General features: G+C 35.9%; 1 protein-coding gene and 1 long non-coding RNA gene across 23 annotated transcripts in view; both read right to left on the bottom strand.

The window, feature by feature from the left end:
- ROBO2 (roundabout guidance receptor 2) overlaps nt 1–22,842 on the bottom strand; it is a 1,015,778-nt gene that overhangs the window by 569,408 nt on the left and 423,528 nt on the right. The window lies entirely within an intron of this gene.
- On the bottom strand, nt 2,316–22,232 carry LOC111944064 (uncharacterized). The gene is made up of 4 exons (XR_002871153.2): nt 22,190–22,232; nt 22,052–22,103; nt 21,748–21,818; nt 2,316–5,931 (listed from the first exon to the last, which is right to left on the bottom strand). It is a non-coding gene; the product is annotated as an uncharacterized LOC111944064 (long non-coding RNA).

Raw genomic sequence — 22,842 nt, 5'->3', positions numbered from 1 at the left:
AGAATGCACATTTCCATATAGAGAAAACCGTAAAACTGTACAGAACAAACGTGTTTTCCTAGTGGTTGACCATAACCTTGAAGTTGTACCATTGAAAATTTAACAAATCCTGCATACATATTCTCTGCCTTTTTTTTAATTTTTATTTTTTTTAGCTGTTGTGTTGCATTGAGTTTCTGAAAAGAACCAAACTTCTGTGGGAGAAAGAAGACAGCAATCAGCTAAACTGTAGCTCCCATAATTTCCCAGAGAGCTAACTTCAAAATATATTTTTCTTCAAAAATTGTGTCGTTATTTTCAATTGTGCATTGAAAACACCAAGACACGAGTCCTAGATGGATAGCAATATAATTAAAAGAAGCAACAAAACAAACAAAAACCCCCTAACCAAACAAGCAAAATAACCCCCAAATTCTCAGCTTGTCTTCCAAAAGATAGTCCTTAACAAAAAAGTTTCTACTTCTAATGTTAGAGAGAATTGTACGAGGGGGGGGATTATTTCAAATTGAAAGAGAATAGGTTTTCCATTAGATATTTTGAAGAAATTATTTACCAGAAGGGTGGTGAGGCACTGGCACAGGTTTCCCATTGAAGCTGTGGCTGTCCCATCCCTGGAAGTGCTCAAGGCCAGGCTGGATGGGGCTGTGAGCAGCCTGGGCTAGTGCAAGGTGTCCCTGCCCATGGCAAGGGGCAGGGGGATTGGAACAGGATGATCTCTAAAGCTCCTTCTCACCCAAACCCTTCCATGACTCTTTACAACTTGCATCAACTCCTCAGCCCAGCAAGAATTCCTGCTTACAAAGCAGCTTTTGTGGAAGCAGTTAAGATCTGTTTGTGAAACAAAGATGAAATCTTATCTCTTATAACAAACTATAAGACAAAACCATCAAAGTTAGTTTGTAATGAGTATCCTCCACCGTGATTAGTTTGAGCCTGCACTTCCGACTGCTGGACAAAGTCAATGCAAATTCAGTACTTTTTTTTCTGACACAAGAGTGGCTGCTAGATTTACAGCACTAAAATGAGAGTCTCCTAGGAACAAGTCATCCCTGACTCTATTTCCAGCCTCTTTTCACAGTATAATTTGGAAGAGTCTTATGGATACTCAACAGTGCCAATAAAGACTTTCTCTCACACTTGGTACAACCAGTCCAGTGAAAGCTTGTGCCTGTCAAGCTGTTTCTTCTAAAATCATAAAATTCAAGTATTTAAGTATTTAAGTATTCTCTCTCTCACTTTCTCAATCTGGTATTTTCTTTTCTTAGAACCTGGTATTTTACTAGATACTCTTCTGCTTCTCTAGCTTCTTCTGCTTCACAGAAGTAGTTTAGAAATTTGTCATGTTTGTTTTGGATTGTTTGGTTGTTGTTGTTGTCCTCATTGTTTTTTTGTTGTTTTTGTTGGTGTTTTTTTGTTTTGTTTTGTTTTTTAATCCTTTGTTAATATTTGCCATTCTTTCACTAGCAGATATTTCCACATGTAACTACACATCCTTCCTTATCTTTAGATCTTACAAAAGTTTTAATTCATTATGAGCTTTCCTAACACCTCCATCGAGTTGCAAATTATATTGTAGCCGGCTGAAACAAAAGAAGCCAAAGCTATTCTCTTGCTGCAGTATCACATTCCACCATCAAGAGGATATGAAGTGTTTTATGTTCCTTGATCTTGTCAACACTCTTGGGTTGAGATAGGAGGTTAAAGGGAGGTGACAAGGTTAAATGATTTGACTAACATCCCAAACAAGGCTCAATGTGATTATGAGCCTGCCTCAGCTTTCTAATAACATACGTAATGAGGGAGAATTGGAAGCTTCCCACACCAACAGCTCATGCAGAAGTGATTTGTTTCTCTCTATACCCTGGCCACAATAGGCATCCATATATTTCTTTTAAGAATATTGTCATGGCCCACTAAATTACCCCTGGGCAGTGCTATCAGTGGTGTTCCACTTTGCCCCTTTATTTCTTTCTGTGACATTACTCTGCACAAGGGTTACCAGAAAGACAGATGAAGTAGGAGTAGATGGGTCTCTAAGGGGTGATATATAGTAGGTACATAATAGAAAAAAGAGAGGATGGTGTTGTAACAGGAATTTTCATTTCTTTCTCCTCATTTCCAGAAGAAATTCCAGACATTGGAAATTTATTGTGCCATGGTTATCAGGTTTATATTTTCTTAGACTCTAACTTCTTTTCAGGGAACTTGACTCCTAATGGCCCTATACTTTTTCCTCCTCCATTTTATTTTCTCTTCCACAATGGCAAATCAAAATTCTCAGTGGAGAACTCCCAATAAATTATATTGTCACCATATCAGATAATATTTTTATTGACATCAAAGTCAGACAATGAAAAACACATCAAAAGATGTTCAGGAGCACAGTTTGTGAACGGTGCAGTTTGACTAGCAGAAAAGCAGCTGTTCTGGCAGCCAGGATGTTGGAGAAATGTCTGGCAGCTTTCAGTGTGGGTGTAAAAGTTGTCATGTGAAGTTGTTTTCGACCTGATGGATTTAATAGTTCCTCAGAGCCATCATGGTCTATCACCTCTATGAGTATTAAGGGACTCCTAAATCCATGGATAGATAATTTGGCTGCCACACTTGTGCCGTAAATCCACATCCTTAAAGCCTTCATTAAATTTGTACAGACCATTTCTTAAGTGCAATTAACTGTGTGTTTCTTAAGAAAAGAGGTTGATTTGTTTCCATCTCCCAGCGACTCCATTATTTCCCATAGTCCTTGTGGAAGTGAGAATATATCTCCTGCAACTTGTTTAAAAGCATATTCAATTGCTTTTGGAATTGCTGGAAATTGGAAATTGTTTATAACTTTTGTACTCAACCTGTATCACTACAGAGCACCAAACAAAGAAAATTCCATCAGCTGAGCCCTAATTGGGTTGAGCTTGGAAAGGTTTATGAAATACTGGCATAGCTGTTGGACACATCAGTTTGTGGACAGACTTGTCCCATTGATTTACTAAATTTTGCACTAGATTAATTTGTTTCAACTGTGATAGCATAATCAATCCACTTTATTTACCATTACTACTTGGCAGCCAAGCTAAAATTTACATTACACTGTTAAAAAGTATGGAAATCTGTGCATTTTTACTCATCAAATCCTATCATTAAAGGTTAGCAGACCACTCAAAAATAATTCCAAAATCATTATTTCTAAAAGTTACTGAATAGTCATTTGAAAAATATTAGTAAATTTCTACTTTGGCAATAAAATTTCTGAAGCAAAGCTACCATGTCAGTTAATACCCAGTGATGTAACTTTTCAACTACTTTAAACCTGCACACAACACAAATTCGTGATTAAAACAGCACTAACAAGATATTCATTGCTTTATAATATGAACCAGTGTTTTGAAGAAAACATTATTTGCACAAATACTTTTCATTAAAGTGGTATAAGCTTGCATAACTTGCAATACCTAATGAAATGAACCTAGATACTCTAAATTCTCACTGCTTGGGAAACACTGCGCACCTTCAGAATCAAGTACTCACACAGCATGTACAACCATCTCATGTTGGTTTTGTGGAAGGAAGTTAATTTGACTGCATGAATAAAATAACTTACTTTCTTAATTAGACATTTTAATCAGAGATCCATTAGCTAATCAGAGCTAATCAGTGTTTCATCAAGACTGTAAATAGGCAACTTGGGATAAGATGGTCAGGACTCACAGGCTTGCATGCATAATAGGAAGCTGAGGGTATTCTTGTTGAAGATTTATCATTGAAGAAGGACCTAAAGGATTGTCATCATTTTAATACAGAGAAAAAGATTGAGGACAAGTTATTCCTCCTCACCAGCAGCTCATTACAGTAATTATGAAAAGTGTATTTGAGAGAGAAAATTCGGGTTCTTTTCATATTAATGCCTGGCCAGCTAAAACTGAGCTTTAGGATTCTAACTAATGTGGCATTGGGAGGTCAAACAGCAATATTACGTTGGCATTTATGTCTAATCTGTGATTTTTAACGTTCAAGCCCTAACTGAATCTCTGAAAATGCCAACACAGTATTCTCAGTATGCTTTTCAAAGCTGGGCTTTCAGTCACTACCTCCTCAGATTTCTTATCCAAGGTGATGGTGAATATTTTTAAGAGATTAGTAAAATCAAAAGAAAATCTAGGCTAATAATAAGAAAATTTACTAGTTTGCTTTATGGATTGCCAGATGAAATATTTAGAACTACTTTTGCACCAAAATATATCTTTTTCACAAGGAATACCTTAGTAACAGTGACATTAACTGTAGTATTAACTGTGCAGTGGTCTGGCAAACACAGTTCACTCCTCTGATACCTTAGGCTATCCAGGAAAAAAGAGATAGCATAAAAATTAGGCAATCAACCACATGCAAGAGAAGACCTACTATGACTGTTTCATATTCAACTATCTCTTAGAAACTCACCTAAAATCCGTATTTGTTAGTTTCATTTATTTTTTGCTTATTTAAATTAAAAATATAAATTAAAATTGATGCCAGGAAAAGATCAAATAGGATAAAAATTTTCTAGAAAACTGAAACTTCTTTGGATGGGAAAGAGGGAAAAACAAGCCAGGTCAATCTGCTCCCCAGCATGGGACAAAACAAGCAAAGCATTTACTGATTTTCCAGGCTACTGGGGATCAAAAGGAATCCTATAATGCACAAGGTGGAATTTAATTTTTTTCCTCATCACTGAAGTACTGTTGCACTAGAAAAAAATGCTGGCATTTAATACTCAAGTTAGTATTTGCAAACTAAAACAAATCTAGTTACTTCAACAAGATACCATATGGTCTGTGAATTTGCACCGTGCCAAATTGGAAGAGTATTTTTTTCTATTTCAGTGGATGCCAAAAACTATAGAGTATTTCAACAACTGTATTTTTGAAACCTTTCACAAAAGTAAGGATTCACCAGATGAAATTGGCGGAAGACAAAGGAAATTATACAGAAGTTAAAAGGAAGGGGAAATGGGAGATGGTCCCAGCAGAAAATCCTCTTTAGTTAGACCTCTGACAGCAAAAGAAATTGGTCCTGCCAGAATCTGGCTTCAAGTTGCCCCCAAACACCACAGAAAGGGGTACAAAAGAACAGAGCTGGGCTTCCTTGGTACTCCATAGTCAAGTTCCTTCCTCTGCCACAGCATTTTGCCTCGGAATTGCTGGGTACAGGTAACCAAGTGTGTGGCATTGATCCTAAGCAGATATTGGTAATTTTCTTCACTGGTTGGGATGGTGGGAGAAACATCTATTTCCTATGTTACATAACACAGATCTGGTATAAATAACAAAGGAGTAAAAACCCCAAACCCAGACCAAACAAACCCACAAACTGCTTGTGCTCCACCCTCTCATTCTCAGAAATTTCATCTTTAAAATGAATATGATAATTTCTGATAAACTTAAAGCCTATCTACTTTTTTTTTTTTTCCTTTTTCTTTAGGTTATATCAGACATTCTTACTGAGCTTTACTGAAAGGTAAAGCACTGTATTAACACAAAGCATTTCAACACTATAGGCTTATTATGTACTGAGCTGAAAGACAGAGAATATAAAAAAAAATTATTCAAACAGCAACAAGGAGGCTGACAGAGGGAGGGAATGATAGAGAAAATTGAGGTCTGAGTTTAAAGGCTCATTGAATTTTCCTCAGCAAACAACATTAAACGTTTTGTTGTTTTTTCTTTTTGGTGATATGAGCAGTTTTTCCAGTAGGAACTACATAAACTACTACTTCATTTAATCTAACACAGCCAAAAAGGGCTTTAAGAGGGCAACATGAATCAGATTTAAACTAATGGCTTAGATAAATCTTACTAATCACTGGAGCCACCTAGTTTCAGCAGTCTCATTGAGAAGAAGCTGCTTGCCTTCTTGTCTGAGAATCTTCCTGGACAGCTGGAAAGCGTCAAGCTTTATCTGCAAATCACAAAAAGTGCACAGCATATTTGTATTTACTGGACATCAGCGTTGCTGATCAGCCTTAATCAGACTCTGTGGCCTTGTTCTGTGAAGAAATCCCTGAAACTGATCCTAGTCTCCTTACCTGATGTATGAGAAATGTCTGCTTGCTTAAAGATAAGATATATATAAAAGATATAATGCAATGGATGGGGAAGAAGTACCTATTTCTATTCAGATAGACTTTGCTGGTTCACCTGAGAGTGACACGCAAGTAATCCAGATTTTATAGGTTTTCATAACCAAAACACATGAAACGTAAGTATGCAGAGAAGGAAAGGTAAGTTAACTGCAAAACCTACTGCAAGGAAAGAAAATTCCTCCTCTGGCACTCTTTTCCAGTGAAAATAGATAGATCAGTAATTTCACATATGAAATGCTGTTTTCCAGCTCCAGCAGTACCTCTTACCTCCAATCTTTCTGCTTTCTTAACAAATGGGGAAATGCAGCATTCACATGAAGAGAACCTCAAAAGTGATCAAATTAAGGTCTGGCTAAGAGGATTTTTAGGGTGAACAACACTAAATACCTCACACCGATTATCCATTGTTCTTCCATCTGCTAATGGCCTAGGGAATATGCACTCCTCTAATGACTGTGGACCCAGTCAATCTAATCCATGTATTTATCCTCTCTGTGCTTGGGTACTGCATTATAACACATGAGAAGATGAAAGGAGACCTAGAAACAGCTCGAGTTTGTTCCACCCCATTACTTAGAAGCACACAGCCATCCTATCTCACCACCTGATGACAGCAGACACTATATTGCCTCCCCAATAAGCACTAAATCAATAAAGGCTCACTCGAGCTGGCCCATTCTGCCTTTAGGATGCTCTCTGACTGAGATATACACGTCCTAAGCTGCAATCCCCAGAAATAAAATAACAATAAATAACCCGAGATGTAGGAACAAGATGCAGAAATTCCTTGGCAGCAGGGACTGCTGCAAGCTCCACTGGTATTTCTGGTTCCAAACCCACAAAAGCCTGGGCATATTCCAGCATCCCTGCTTTGCTAGGACTCCTCTAGGCTCAGGGGGAGTGCCATTATGCAATCAATTTCATGGCTGGAATCTCTATACATATAATTTAAGCAAAATAAAATTAAATTGATGGGTCACCAGGTCATTTGGAAAGAATGCTTTTCTGACAATCAGTCCAGCCTGCCTTTTCTTTGCTACTATAATCTCCACCCTGTAAAGTAAAGGAGTTAAAGTCATTATCTTGTTTGTGTTTTATTATATATGGCCCTGAGCTAACAGTGAATTCTCTTCCTGGGTTATCATAAAATATTACAGTGGTGTCTGGTTTTGCTACTGCAGTAAAGTGTCTTATCATGTTCATTCTTAGTCCCTGATTTCATGGGTTTTAAACTAAAACAAAAAATGAGGTAAGAAGTCAGCAAACCAACCAGTGCCTAAGAGAAATATTTTATTTTCTATTTCAGCTGAGCTGATAAAATATTATTTTCCCCTTTACATATTCAGCCCTATTATATATGCATCTATAGATATGTAGATAGACCCATTTTGCCCAGACCCTTTATGTCATGTTATTTTTGGAAGACTGGTTTGCTTTTTGAAAACAAACTGGAAGTGAAATTAGTTTAAAATATGTTAGCTAGTTTCAAATGAAAAATAAACTAAGGCAGACAGAACAGATATCCAGGATGTTTTAACAAATGTACTCTCAAGATATTCTACCCAACATATCCATTTATCTGTGGCCTTCAGACTCCATAAAAAACCCCAGATTTTTAAAAATTACAGATATTTATATCCAAATCTTAAAATACCTCTTGTTCAAATATGAAAAAAGCTTATTTCAAAGAAAAGTTTGAGAGCACACCACACTGCCAAGTTCTCTGTATGTTATTATACAGCACCTAATATCCATGTCATTGTTTTCTAAATAACATGAGGTAACATCACGTGTTGCCCACTAGCTTATTATCACACATTCCAGAATATTTTAGCAGTAATTAATCTCAAGTGTGCCTCCCTTGCCTTGCAAAGAAATACCTGGTCAGAGGAATCAAGTCTTAAAGAATCCATTTGAAGAACAATATGTTGAGATTAGGCCAAACACCTCTCATGAATAATGCAATTGAGACTGGGATTTTTATTAAATGATGCCAAATAATAGACATGTGCAATATATAAGTAATTTTATATATTTAGTAAGAAAAGATCAGATAATAAAGAACTGTGTCTCTCTCTTTTTGTTATGATACATGTTTCTCCTGTTGGAGAACAGTTGCTCCAAATCATAATGGCAGTTTAATATTTCAACATGGAATTCTTACCCACCTAGAGTTTAAGGAGGTAAAAGTGAATTCTCCTACTTCTTTAAGTGACAGTAAAAGTCTGAACAGACTGAAGCCCAGATTCAACACCTGTCCAAGTAAAGAGAATGCCCTTCCAACCACAGCCCCTCCAGACCCAAAAGCTGCCCGAGTTCATTCAGTTCTCTTTTCCACAGGAACAGGGAATGCAATGGCAAATGTTCTTGGCAATACAGCCTAACCACTAATTCAAGTGTGAGAAACATACAAACTATGGAACATTCCAGGTAAGCCAAGACCATCAAGTAGAATATCTTGGCTAGCTCAGTTTCATTTCTATGAATGGCCAAGTCTGACATTGCTATTGTCTTTATGCCCATACAGGGGAGAGAAAATATTTGGTCTGAACTAAGAAAAAATTCATAAGAATCAATGATGATTGAGTAGAAAACAATTTCTAGGTTTTTCTGAACTTCTCAATCCTGGATTAATTATATCCTCAAAAGACTATAAAGATAACTAACATCTAGGATAAAACTACTTGCAGAAGGCTGAATGTCCAGGTCTCAAGAAAGGGTTTGTCCAAGCAGACTTGGACATTGTACTACACATCAATAATCACCTAAAGCATCAGTGAAAGCATCAGCAGGAACTAAGGGAACAGTTTAAAATACGCATTTTATAACCTTTTGCAATCTAACTATTTTAATTATTCAATAAGAATTCAAAGTGGGAGGTTAATAAAATTTATCAGTAGGTGTTCTTATCAATGAGCAGAGCTGTGAAGCCTGCATGATGGTCTATCAATAAACCAAGAGGGCTGAAATCTTTCATTAAATTGTAAGAAGAAATGTATGTATTTCAATCCAAAATACTTGTATACAGTAGACTGATTTCAAGGGCTGAAACACAGTTGGGGCTGAAAACATTACAAGTGAGAGCTAATTTTCAGCAGAAGCCTGTGGTGTAAAGAGAGCCAAAAGTAGAAATTAATCAGTTTTCATGGCAGATAAAAGGTGTCTTCCCAGTCTTCACTAGAAAAATGAGCTAGATGTCTAAAAAACTGGTTTTATTGGCCCAATATCATACCTCCCACATAAAGGAAATTAATTTTGCGATGCATTTTGCTCTCACTTACTTGTGTACGCTTACACATTTGTCACTCTGATAAAAGTTCTTGCAATATGCTATAAATTGTGTGAATGTACAAAGCAAGCTTGTAGATAAGTGAGTTTGAATTCAAAGTGTATTCAGGGGCCAAATACATTTCAGTACAAATTCAAGCTGCTTATTAAGTTACAAGTATTGCTCCATGGAACAGCAAATGTACCTTAGTTTTTCATTTTATCTTTTTGTCTCACTATTTTTTTATGCATATATTGTATATACCATTTTGTAAATGTGATTGCCACCTTGCATAGAGAGTTAATTCAAAATTATGTTTGTTTGGATTTTTTTAATTACTATTTCAAATTAGAAATAAGCTCAAAAGCAAATTCAAGCACTTAGATTTAGGGTAGAGGAAATAAGAGATTTGTAAGTAAGCGAGTAAAAGAGAGTGTTTTTAGCCTTCAGACCTTTTATATTAATAATTATATTATAACTTATTAATATATTATATATTATAATATATATTTATTATTTATATTAATAATTCTCCATTATTAAACCATGATTTGAAGAGATTTGAAGGCTAAGACAGACACTTTGTTCTCCGGAGCCAAATACAGTATTAGTGCACTGAGACCTCACTTTTTTCTAGACATCAGAAGAGGAAAGAAATTAACTGAAAACCTCCAAGAAACAAAGCTGAAATTAGTACTGTGAGAAAGAGCAGAAACATTCTTTATTGTTCTATCACCCTTCCCACTTTCTGGTTTTTTGGTTTTTTTTTTAGGGCTGTTCTTGCTTGTGCCTTCAACTAAGAGTTAACATATATGCCATGGGAGAGCTATATCAAAATATTGCATTAGGATGACATTTCAGATTGCTGTACAGCTCTTCTAAAATGATTAAAGCTAATTCTAAGAAATCAGAGTAATAGCTGCTATTAAAAACCAAACTCAACTCCTGGGCTTCCTGGAAAGTTTGACATGACAGATATCTGCAAGACATTAATAATACAGAATAGAAATTAAGAGACCTTGGATCTGTTCCTGGCTGTGATATAAATTATTTGTGTTCTTTTGGGAGCAGGACTAAACTTCCTTGTATTGGGGCAGACCTACATGGAAGGATCCAGACTTCTATGAAAGCCTGGGCAAGGCAGATGTCTAAACCTATTACATGCTAAGGTAGGTGTACGCTGGCTCCTCACCCATGAAAATGAAAAAAAGCACTTGCTTCCATGTAACCCATAAAATCTTCTAGAAACATATGCTTATCACTATATTCAGGCTGCTGAGGATATGTACTCCCATGAATGCTGCAGCAGGGCTTTCCTTTAAAGAGCTCACTGCTCTATTCTGGGAAGAAAGCCAAACCTGGAGTAAATATGAACAGTTCAGTGCTGAAAACCAACTCACGAGAGAAGTGGAGGAGTGGCTGCCTGCAGCCATCCTTGTAAGATTCACTTTGTCCACAGTCGAAAAATTGTTGATTGGCCATCACAGACATTGCCAAGAACACAGGAATAGAGCAGGGCAGTTTCCAAAACAACACATGGATGCATGAATTTTTGTCCCCTGCTGAAATGATTATTGCTTGCACATTACAGTGCATTACATTCTATTTTTTCTTATTTGGGATGTTTATACAGGAGGTAAAGGCCCAGACTGCTAATTTTAAGGAAGCATTTTCTTAAGAAAATATAATAAAGTTTCAGCAAATTGTGAAAAAAAAAAAGATTAAAATCTTATACCACTTGCTGAAATTATTTTCTTTGCTTTCCTCTAAGTGTTGTCCTAAAATTAACAGCATTTTAACAGATGCATTAGCATTGGATTAGCTCCTCTAAGTGTTTCCTCCCAAGCAGCATTTCCTCCCATCTTTTGATAACCTTATTACTTATTTTGAGTGTGTGATTTTCACAAACTTCTGCGCCAAGACATGGTTATAACAGAGAAACAACTTTACAGATGGATGTTGTTAGAATAATGGCTGTGGCGCCAGTTCTCTGTTTCACTATGAATGCGACCTCATTTGGGGTAAATTTCTGGTTTACCTTCAGAGAAGATAGAAATTTCATTCTATCTCAGTTCTTGCACCATGACAGTTCTCTGGTGGATGCAGCATGAAATAGTTACAATAAAGAACCAGACAAGTTTTGTTCTGATTTTCAGGCAGGTTATTTCAGCACTGCCCAAGTATTAGAAATTGGGAATGAATTTTGAGTCATTAATACACACCTACAAACTGTTTTACACAACCTACCTGCCCTTTCCATATGCAAGCCATTTACAAGGATCATTCCTTTAGCAAACCTTTGGAAATTTTTTAAGCATTTCAGTGAAAACATGCACATTGCCCATTCCCTCAAACATATCCCAAAGGTGTGCAGGTTTAACAAACACTCCTCCTTACTAAGCAGTCCTTTTTAACCTCACAAGCAGCACACCAGGGGAACAGTTTCCCTAAATCCTGACTCACTCTATCCCCATTATCACTGGTGGATAATGAGGACACAGCCTTTCTAACAGTGCTGTAGATTTTCAGTATGAAATACAAAGTTAGCAGAGATCCAATGGCTTCAATCTGGAAAATTAGATAAGCTCAGTTTCTAAAACAGTTAAAATCACAATAAACAATTTCCTAGAGGCATGGCAGCAACTGAAATCCCCAGAGTCGTTATCTTCTTGTGGATATACTTGGACTACACAGGAAGTTATTGGCTGATGAAAAAAATTCCACTGTGAAATTATATAGCCTCTGCATTGCAGGAAGTTGTCAGCATTATCAAATTGCTCACTCTGACATGAATAATAAATCTAAGATTCCACAAAACAGTTTAGTAACGTCACTTATATTTTCCTGAGTTTTATGAGGAACAGATTCTCTCTTAGTTTGTGTTATGGTGTAAAATACTCCATTTATAAGTTCTGCTATTACAAAACCAGGAGTTCTCATTACTATGTTGAAAGTCGTATTGTAAGCAAGGAAATCAGCCAACAGACAGATTGCACAATCTATTTCCTCTGAACACAGGAAACATTATCCCTCTTATGGACATAATTTTGGGATAAGGACTCTACCCAAGCAGCCTGGTGTGTTGGGGGCACAGCCACCCACAACTCTTCCCTTAATGGGGTCCCAGTCTTCCCCATGACAAAGGAATCCACGGGAATCCAGCATTCCATCCATTTAAAGCAGAACTCATACTGAGTCTTGGGACCTGTACTAAGCCAGATAGTTTTATTTTAGTCTATTTTTCGCATAAGAAACACTTCCATAAAGTTTGTCAAGAAACAGATTGCAAACATGCAAATGAAATCTACCAAATTTCTTGAAGAGCACCGAGAAAGAGAGAACTGATTCTATGGTCCCAGCTACTTTCTTTTATTTTTTTTTTTTTTTTTTTGTTTAGGAAATGTAAATTTAACTACAGGAATTGTAAAATATGAAAAGAATTATTCTGTATTTGAAAGTTCCACCAAATGTGAGATATGGACATTAGGTAACAAAAATCATTTTTTCTGTGTATTTGCTTGCAATCTTATTAAAAAAGAAACTCAACCAAACCAAAAGAAAACCCTCTCAGGGACTGATTTTGTGTACATATGCCCTCTGAAAAGGCAAGATTTATATCTCATTACACAATTAAGAAGGTTTTCTGAGATTAAAGGAAGATAATCAGCTTTCAAGTTTCTCCTGAAAACAGAAACCAGGTCTAAAAGCCATATTAACAGTGAACCAGATACTCCTTCATAGGTAATGCAATAAATAACACAGGTGATGCAGAAAGGAGGTGATGGCCACACACCAGCATCACTTTAGTGTTGGAAAAGCTTAAAAAAAACCTTTACCCATACTATCTTTCATGCACTTCAAGAACCTACCCAAACAGAAATCAGTGTTGAGCTTTTATGTTATGATTTCTCCATCCTTTATTTACTTTCTGTAAAACTATTGCCGGTTTCTGACTTTCTTCCAAGCTGCAAATTATTTCAGAATGTGGCAGTCCCATTCAGAAAGTGAGGCTCCATTTTAAGAGCTCCACATGTGTGCAAGCTCACACAAGATTAGTGTGCACACAAGCTTTGAGTGCATTTTTCAAAGTGACACACAAAAGGATCATTTATGGCTCATACAGAAAATGACTAAAAGTTTTTAAGGGCATTAACTTTCCAAAATTTTGGTAAGAAGCAACGTTTTCTAAAGATGGTTGCAAGATTCTCAGATTTGCATGACATTACATCGCCTTATCCCTCCTATTAATCATGACTAGCACCCAACAGTATTTTTAGAGAGTTATGTGGAAATACAGGCTACTCCTAGACCATGTTCTCCTCCATCACAAATTCTCTTTAAATTCTCAGTAGCTGGAATTTTGTTCAGAAAAACAGTAAAGAAGCTATCATATCACCCAGATTTATCAGACTCCTAGTTTACTATGACAATATCTGTATTACATTTATTATGTAAAAGAAACAGAACTAAATCTGACCTTTCAAGGGAAAAAGAAAGGCAGCATTATTTTGCTTATGCTACATCCTGCAAATAGAATTCTCCCTGTATTGGGCTGTTCAGTCCTGGAGACAGCATTTTAAAACTAAACCCCAGAAGAGCTCCCCAGGTTGGAATTAATTATAGGTATTCTTTGTGCTAGACAAACCAGATTTTTTTGTACATTAACATCACTTGTTTTTAACTACTAACAGACACTGACTTCTTAATCCTGGTAGCTTTTATTCATGTTAAAATTATAAACTCTTAGTGTTAGCTAAACTGGATCTCCTTTCCAGCCTCTGAAGGGTAATTTGGAGCATCATTGGGAGACCAAATGATGACACTATATACCTGACCTTTCTAAAAGAGACACACCAAAAGTGGAGAAAAAAATGTTCAAAATTGTTCAACATCAGAAACCTTTGTAAATTATTGAGTGAAGCAGTTTGCTACTCTTTAAATTAAGTTGCCCTCCTATGCCTTGAAACCCCCTTCAAAAACAAAGACACATATTCTGAGCAGAAACACAGTTGGCCAAAACATTCTGGGATTTTTTATGGGGGGGGCAGAAGAGAGGGGAAGGAATTGCATGTGTGTACATCACAGTAATTCTGGGGGGAGTTGCATTCTTTCTTTAAACTATGGTATTGCAATTTACTTGCCCATCTGTAAACAAATATCAAAGGACAGTCAAGACAAAGAAACTGAGCAACTTGATTTTATCTGAGAAGTCTGGCTAGTCTTTGAATTAGCAGCCTAATTTATCTGCTAATTCCACTTCTTAATCAAAAAGCTGTCTCAGAGCCAGACATTAGCATATATCATCAGTTTGTCAGCTGGAGAACAAAACAGTAAGCCTTGTTTCTCTTCTATCACCAATGTTAACTGAGCATATAAATCAGAAAATATCTTATAATGATCAGGAATGCAAGAGGAAAAAATGTAATACAGAACAGAGCAAATAACTGAATCCTTGTAGCCACATGAGAAAAAACTATGTTCTGTCCAAAGTAAGGTTTTTACTGTTAATATTTGAAAAATATCAAGTTTAGAGAGAAGGAGGTATTTTTACATTTGAAATCTATAATAATATTACATCTGAAAAATACCATAATTAGCTCTGCTTCCTTTAGTACCCATGGTGAGGAACTTGATGGAACTAATCTACATTTCCCAAACTGCTCCAGTTTCATCAAAAAGAGGCACCAAATTCTACGACTGCCCTATTTTTTGTTACTTAAAAAAGAACAACAACAACCAGTAATATCTGTGTTCATCACAGTTTCAAGTTGGATTCAGGAACTGTGAGATGGCCTCTTTGGATGCTCTGCATTATTTATTTGGAAGCCAAGAACAAATCACTCATTTAGGCAAGAGCAGATAATAGAGAGCAATAACGTGTTACTAGATATCCATCATGCTTTAGCACTGCTTTTAGTACCTTAGACACTGACACTTGTTGGCCCATCTTCAATATTTTAATCCAACATGAATGCACTGGAAAATGAAAGAAACTGAAATGGGCTGTCTTATTTTTATATTGTCACCAAGAACATTGATTAAGTGGCCAGGTGAAGGGCTGCTCTGGCACATCCTGTGAAAACATCTGCAGGTTTTCCAGGAGTACAAACAGCTGCTGTTATCACCCCACCTTATAGAACATTTTTGTATTTGGAAGAACTAAGCCAGGAAAAGACAGCTTTAACACACGAGTTGCTATTCATGAAGAAAGTTCACTTTGTCCAAATATATCATCCAGCTTCAGTTAATCCTCAGACTTTAAGCACGTTCTCATTTCTCAATCCATTTCTCTTTCTCGACATCTGTCTCAAAAAGGGAAATTGCTTCAAGGCTTTCTGTCTCCATGCTGCTCTTTAAAGGCTGAAGCAACTACAAAGAGGTATTTGCAAGATGTAAATGGCATCAACACAGAAAATGAGAATCTCATCTCAGGACTAATTCAAATTAGCTTCCTTGAATGGATGTTAACTACTCTTGAAATATTCTTAAAGTCAAAAAAGCTTATGGCCACAGAATTCAGCTCTAATTTTCCTTACAGCATCCACTCTTAACAGCAAGATTCCACACACAGTAGATTCCCCCACACTCCAATATATGCTTGAAACTTAGATAACAGCTTTGTTCAAGGTTTACTAAAAAATCCATGAATGGTCAGGTTAATTTTCAACTTCAAAACCTAAAATGTGTTTCTGATAAATTCATCAAAAAGTTCCTATATGCAGACCAGTTTTTTAAAAGCAATATAGCTCCAACAGGGATTAATGGTTAGAGTTCTTATCTCAAAATTATTTCTTATGGCCTTGGTTAGCAATTATTGCACTCCCTAAGATCTCCTAAGAAGTCAGCAGTCTTTTGATAGCAGATGGCAAGTCACAAAATTAATCTGCAGAGATTTTTCAGATTCTTTATATAGTAACCAAAATGTCCTTTGTATAGTAAGTGTCATTTCATACTCCTTGAAACTAAAATCAGTTAAACACACATTGGAGTTCTGGACACATTGCTCAATGTAGTTTTGATATTTAGTGCTAAATGTGTTACAAATTTCCTTTAGAAGTCCCAATGCTGCACTAACTTATCTTGCATTTACTTTGCAAAAAAGAAAAAAAGAACGTAATTTCCATGCATTTTTTCCATTTAAAGAATTTTTTTTAAGGCTACAAATGTTTAATTACAACAGAAAAGATGAGGTGCTGACACACCTCACAAAGCAAGTAATTTTCTGAATTAAACAGTTCTGGAAATTTTAACATCTAGTTATTTTTTGTGATCATGATACCAACCTACACTCATACAGAGTTCCAAGAAAAGTTTTGTTTTGGGTAGGTAATGGGTAGAAAATTCTAATTGAACCAAATTGCAAACCTAACTCTGTAATGTTGAAATACACAGACTCATACTTAATATATCTTTCCTTCATTCTTCCCTTCTTTTTACTACATCTACTTATTTATGTTCATTCAGGCACTCTTCTAAGAAATTTGACTTCAAATAAAAAAAAAGGAAAAAACCCCACTCCCCAGTGCCTACACAAACTATTTAGAACATGTTTATACTTTGCAACCACTCTTCTTAACTAATTTAAAGCTTCCATATAGACTAACTTTAAAAAAGTCTTAGTCTGTAATTATTCCTTTATTTGCAGTGCTGCCTAGAACTGCCACATCTGCTAAAGTAAAACCAAGCATATTACGAAAATTATTTTAAGTTTAACAAATTGCATTTTGAAGTTTGACTTTTATCATTCTAGAACATCACAGATGACCTTCCATGTAATAGTAATAAAAGAACATGAAAAAAATCTTACTTGCCTTTCAACTACAAAAGTTTATTTAATTTCTTTCTCTCCTGCCTTCCTACAAAAAAGCAGAAAATTATTACCAGCATAGAGCTATAGGCATTGTTCTATCATGACAACATGAGCTCTGTTTGACTTGAGAATCATCACTAACTGAGTATTGAGACCCTCAGCAGAGCTCATTTATTTTTAAACATTCCTATTGCAAAACAGCATGAAGAATCTTTTATTAACTTTTTTTTGCTCTACCTGCTTTGTAATATGAATCTCCCAACTATGTGGTTTTTAATCTCTAACCTTAAAAAAAACCAAAAAAACCCCACTACATTCTCTTAACAGGTGTATTAATGAGATGCAGCTATAAATATCCTACAGACTTTGTTTAAAGTCAGAAAATACAAGGCAGATTTTTAGTGGGCATTCCCTGAAGGAATAGATAATATGTTAGTTTGCTACAGCATGAGAAATTCCCATGTTAGCCACTTAATAATATTATTATAACCCTCTGAGGCTTTACATAGCATTGTGTGCCTCTGAAATTGGGATTTTACTTTGGGTTTTTCTGTTTACATAATTTATATTTTATTCAGAACTCATTAAAAATGTATATTTGCAAATATGACTGTCCCAATGCCAGCCTAGGTGACACATGGGGAGGCAGCCAGGGGAAGGGATGCTTCCTTCCTCCAGACTCCTCAGGCTGAGCAGCTCTGGAAAGGAAGAAATCTCTCCCTTCCTCACACTGAAAGAGTTAATTTGTGCTGGAAATGGCAGAACACAGGGAGGGAAACAGTGTCTCCTGTGCTGCTGTTTCCAAAATCCAATGGAGAGAGAAATATTTGTACAAAGATAAAAATGTAGTTACTGAAACAGCCTGGCTAATTCTTTTTGTGCCCTCTACAGCAAAGTTGGTGTAGAAATGTGGTGCCTGTGCCTGAGTGGATCATTGGACCCTTTCACTGAAGCCCAGTGTTTCCAAATTCATCCCTGGCTCTGGGTTTTGTTCCTCCATGTCTCAATCAATGATCACTAAGGTTTGGCTGTGTTGAGCCTATGGATGATATAAAACATTTCTTGTGGCTAAGACAGGATCGAACATTTGCAAGTCTTCAGTACAACTGATACAATGGCTTCTGCAAGAGGGATCAATGACTTTTGTCAATATTATTTCTGCAAAATGTTAATGATATGAATGACATTAAGTCAAATTGATCCAAACAAAAATAAGCATTTGGTATTAATATATTGAGTATATTCAGGCCATATTGCTGCTACAATAAAGGAAAAAGATCAATTCAAGCATTGCCAAATAATAAGTTGCTAACAATCAAATTAACAAAAAACAGATAAACATGTGTAATATGTCCTTTATCATCTGGGTTGCTCTGATGAAATTCTACGCTGAAAGATTTTTAATCTTATTTTTTCAAAATTTAAGAAAATCATTGAACAAAAATAGGAAGATAAATTGATAAAAACCCAAACAAATAACATAGTAACAGGTGGATATTTTTCTCTGTTCTGCCATATTACTTCTCCCAGTCTGATTTCAGCATGAATGTGACTATTGTTATATGACAACAACTCAAGGCCCTCAAAAGATTTTTTCTCAATGTTTTTCTAAAATCAGCATCCAACATGCTCTAAAGGTGTGGCAAGTTTCCAGTATGAAGGAACAATATTTTTTCCAACAGGTACAGTCACTCCACAGTTCTTCCTGGTTGGATGCTTTTGCTCATCACTTAGAAAGCTTACAAAGAGTTAAAAAGGGATGTGAAATGTAGATTTCTGTCTGCTGCATGCTCCAAAATCTGAGCTGGAAGGTTCACATATTAAGTTGTTCTTGTGACTAAAAGTAGGAGCCAGGAGATCTTAGAGCTGCTTTTACAAGAAACAGACCTTGAGCTACAGTAAAGCTTCTCAAAAACTTTCTCCATGAGATCACAAAGGTAACCTGACAGATTATCTGCTTAATGCTCAGAATGAACTCCAGTGTTTTCAAATTAAATTGTCCAGAAGGCTGACAAAGCACTATCATCACAAGGCATTATAAAGTCATCATTGTTACTGCTGTAGCACAAGATCTCAATAATGGAAAAATAAAGATCTCATTTTATTATGCTAAAATAAACACTGAAACAAAGTAAATGGCAACTAGCATGCATAGTGCATAATTTATCCACAATTACTTACACTGAGGTTATTATTACATTTCCCAAGAGTCTGAAAAAGCACCCACTACAAACATGACATCTACTGTAATCCAGTCAGAATTTCATATTTAAAAGTATCATTTGGGGAGCAGGAAAAAAGGTAAATTAATTTTGAATACATAAATATTCCTAGAAAATGCCATTATTTCACATACTACCTCTGTTTTCATAGGGTTATGTATAGAATTGTGACATTACACATTCAGTATTTTTGCTGCACTACACTACATCAGCATTACACATTCAATATTTTTGCTGCAGAGGTACACTACATCAGCATAACCAATCTCAAGCTAACAAAAAACCACAAAACACTAAAATTATTAAAAAAAAAAAAAATGGAAGGAAAACACCACTGGGAAAGAATATAAAGCAGATGACATATTACTATGGTCTGAATAACATCACATTCCATTATTGATTAAAATGATTTTACCATGATATTTCATTCATCAGATTCCATTTCTCATTACACACAAGCCCTTAATATTTATCAAGCTTACACAAGGCTTTTCTTCTCCTCAAGCAATGCATTTCCTCTCTCCCCTTTAAAACTAGGTTATATTATGTTAAAGGGTCTACACTGTCTTTGAACTCTCTCCTCACACTTGACCTCACAACCATCACTTTTTATCTCATTATAGTGAACATTATTAAGTATTTATGTCTAACAAGGTGATTTCAATGGTTCATCCTTTTTAAACAATCCTGTGATCATTTTCTGTTAGCAGGAAATAAAGACATTTCATTAAATCAAGATCTATCTGCTACCACCGGAATTAAAATTCTTTCTACTTCAGGACATTTAAGACATTCACCATACACAACTGCAATTCATTTTTGATGGTTAAAGACTGAATTGTCCAATCCTCAGACATCCAGCATGCACATTAATTTCAAAGAGTGATTTTAGATTTTTACAGAATGTAGGCTCAACACATTTGTTAAAGGAACAGGTTAACCCTGGAATGCATTATACTGTTATTATGGATTCCTAGGGAAAACAAAGAAAACTGCAGGTGCATAAGAAGTTCATGCTGGATTACATAAGTATTTTTAATCACCCTTTTAAAATGTGTTACGTTGACATATACTCTATATTAATGCTTATTATTTCTGAAAAAAAATGTGAAACTAATTAAAAAAAGAGATTACCTTGGCAAAAGTGGTGGTATGTAAAAGGTGATTCTGCATTCTGTATTAATAAACCTTCCCCCAAAACTCTTAGTAAAAGTATGCACAATACAAGTAAAAGCATGCAAAACCTCATCCATGATACATTGCAACTCATGAAAAACCTGCACTCATTTCATTAACTTTTTGACCAAACTTCATAGGATTAGCCATAAAACTATTTCACCTTATTGAGGTTATCTAGAAGACAAAGTGTTACCTACTCTTAATACTAAACACAGTCCTGCTCTATCTCCACATTCTTTTACACATCACTGGACTTTATCACCACACACCAGTTGTGTTTGCAGAACTTCATCAAAAAACCTTCACTTTTTCTTTTCCTAAATAGACTGACAGGCTTATGATCCTCTCAATCTTAATTCTTAAAACAATTCACATCTTGGAAATATTCCAATTAAACACAAAATACTGACTGGTAGAAAATCTATTGACCAATGCAAAACAAACAACCACACCTCTACCCCCCCCAAAACCAAATTAGAATACACCCAAATTTCCCAAATTTCATCTGTATTATTTCAATGATTAACAATTCTAGCTTTCAAAAATACATTTTCTTTTTTTTAAAAAAAATCTTTTTTGTTTCAGAATTTAAAAATGAAAAAGTCTTTGTTTTCTTTTAATATTTGTCCAGCTGTGGCAAAGAACACAACCAAGTTAAAATATTTATCCTTTTTTTATAATCTGCATTTAAAAAAATTGTGAACCTATATATTTTACTGTGTTTAGGATTGAGAAATTAATATTTGACCAATATCAGAAATTTTCATCACAATAAGTCACATTTTAGACTTTGCCTTCAGGAGCACAAAACAGTTAAAATGGCTTGATCATTTCCCATATAGGCTGAACCTTAAACTTCTAAGTTTCAGTACAGCTGGCCAGTTTCTAAGGTTTCCTCCCCAAAAAATCATAGCTGGAGAATGATGAAGTATAATACAACATACAGCAAGCACATGACATGTAAGCACATGTAAAAGGTATTGCACAAGAATTTGACACTAACAGCTACATTACTTCCACTCCCCAGAACTAAAACAATCCCTTGTAGGAAACTGGCCACAGTAAAGCAGTGGTCGATAAAAGCAATCATGCCAGCTAAATTGTAGCTGAAGTCAGTGGCACAATTATTTTTGTTTTTAAAGCAGTGACATACCAGTGAAAAAATTCCACTGAAGATGAAGAGTCTGGGAAGTATCTATAAAGCAGATCCATCTGGAAGAGCAGCTGAAATAGTGAACAGAATGATTTTCCCACTTTTAGGTGTCTTGCATAATTTCTTAACCCTTGCCCTTAGATTTCAACAAATCTCTTCAGTCTAAGGCTTTCAGTATTCAACTACCAGCCCTAGCCAAATACCTGAAAAAGGGGGTCCAGTTGTCTGAGCCTCAGACCCTACTCAGATAAATAAAAACGAGCCATTTTCCCCACACTGTACTTCTGTTCTGCTTAGTCTTTACCTTTCTCTTTGGCTGTCTTTTAGATTTCATCTGTTGATATTGCACTTTCTGCCTTCAAAATAGAAATTATTTGTGTGTTGGTGCATATTTATGAGAAACAGCAATGTGTAAGAACTCAAGCTGTGAGTAAGTCTTTACCCTGAGATCCCTGTGGTCCCTCAAAACTCTCCTCAGCTGTTGCAAACCCACAGGAGACCTATTTGTTTATGGAAGTATGCCAGGTGTTTCTCTTTCATAAATATTTAATTAATCAATCTTGTGAGGAAAAAATGCAGCCTGCACAACACTCCTGGTAATGAATATGTGTTAGCTGTCTCGATTTTTTCCCCTCAGAAGCTGATTAGTTATGTCATTTGTAAAAAGAAAGCGGATCCATTGTATTTCAAACAGGGAAGCAGAGCACAGTGTTTTTGGGGGAGAAGTTTGTACCAAATAAGACACACAAAAAAAGGGACTAGTAAAAACTGTAGCTGTTCTGTTAGCAGAAAGGGGATGCCACAGGCCAGTGGATTTGAAAAGATGTGTTTTCATTTAATCCTGATGAGGAGTCAGTTCAAAGGGATGCAGGAAACCCGCTCACCCGGGTATATCAGGTCACTTTTCTGAGTCCTGCTATTATGGCCAGCCAGCCCCTCCTGAGATCTGAGACCCCATCCCCTCCTTTCACCCAGGAGAACCTATGGATCACATCACAGTGCATGTAAGCAGCACTAAACATTACTCATTTGTACAGAAAAACAAAACCTTATCTGAGGGAATACTGGACACGCTGATCGGCAATTAGATCTCAG

This window comes from Cyanistes caeruleus, chromosome 3, assembly GCF_971803275.1.
Source record: "Cyanistes caeruleus chromosome 3, bCyaCae1.hap1.1, whole genome shotgun sequence".
NCBI lineage: Eukaryota > Metazoa > Chordata > Aves > Passeriformes > Paridae > Cyanistes > Cyanistes caeruleus.
This window is presented reverse-complemented; position numbering and strand designations above follow the sequence as displayed.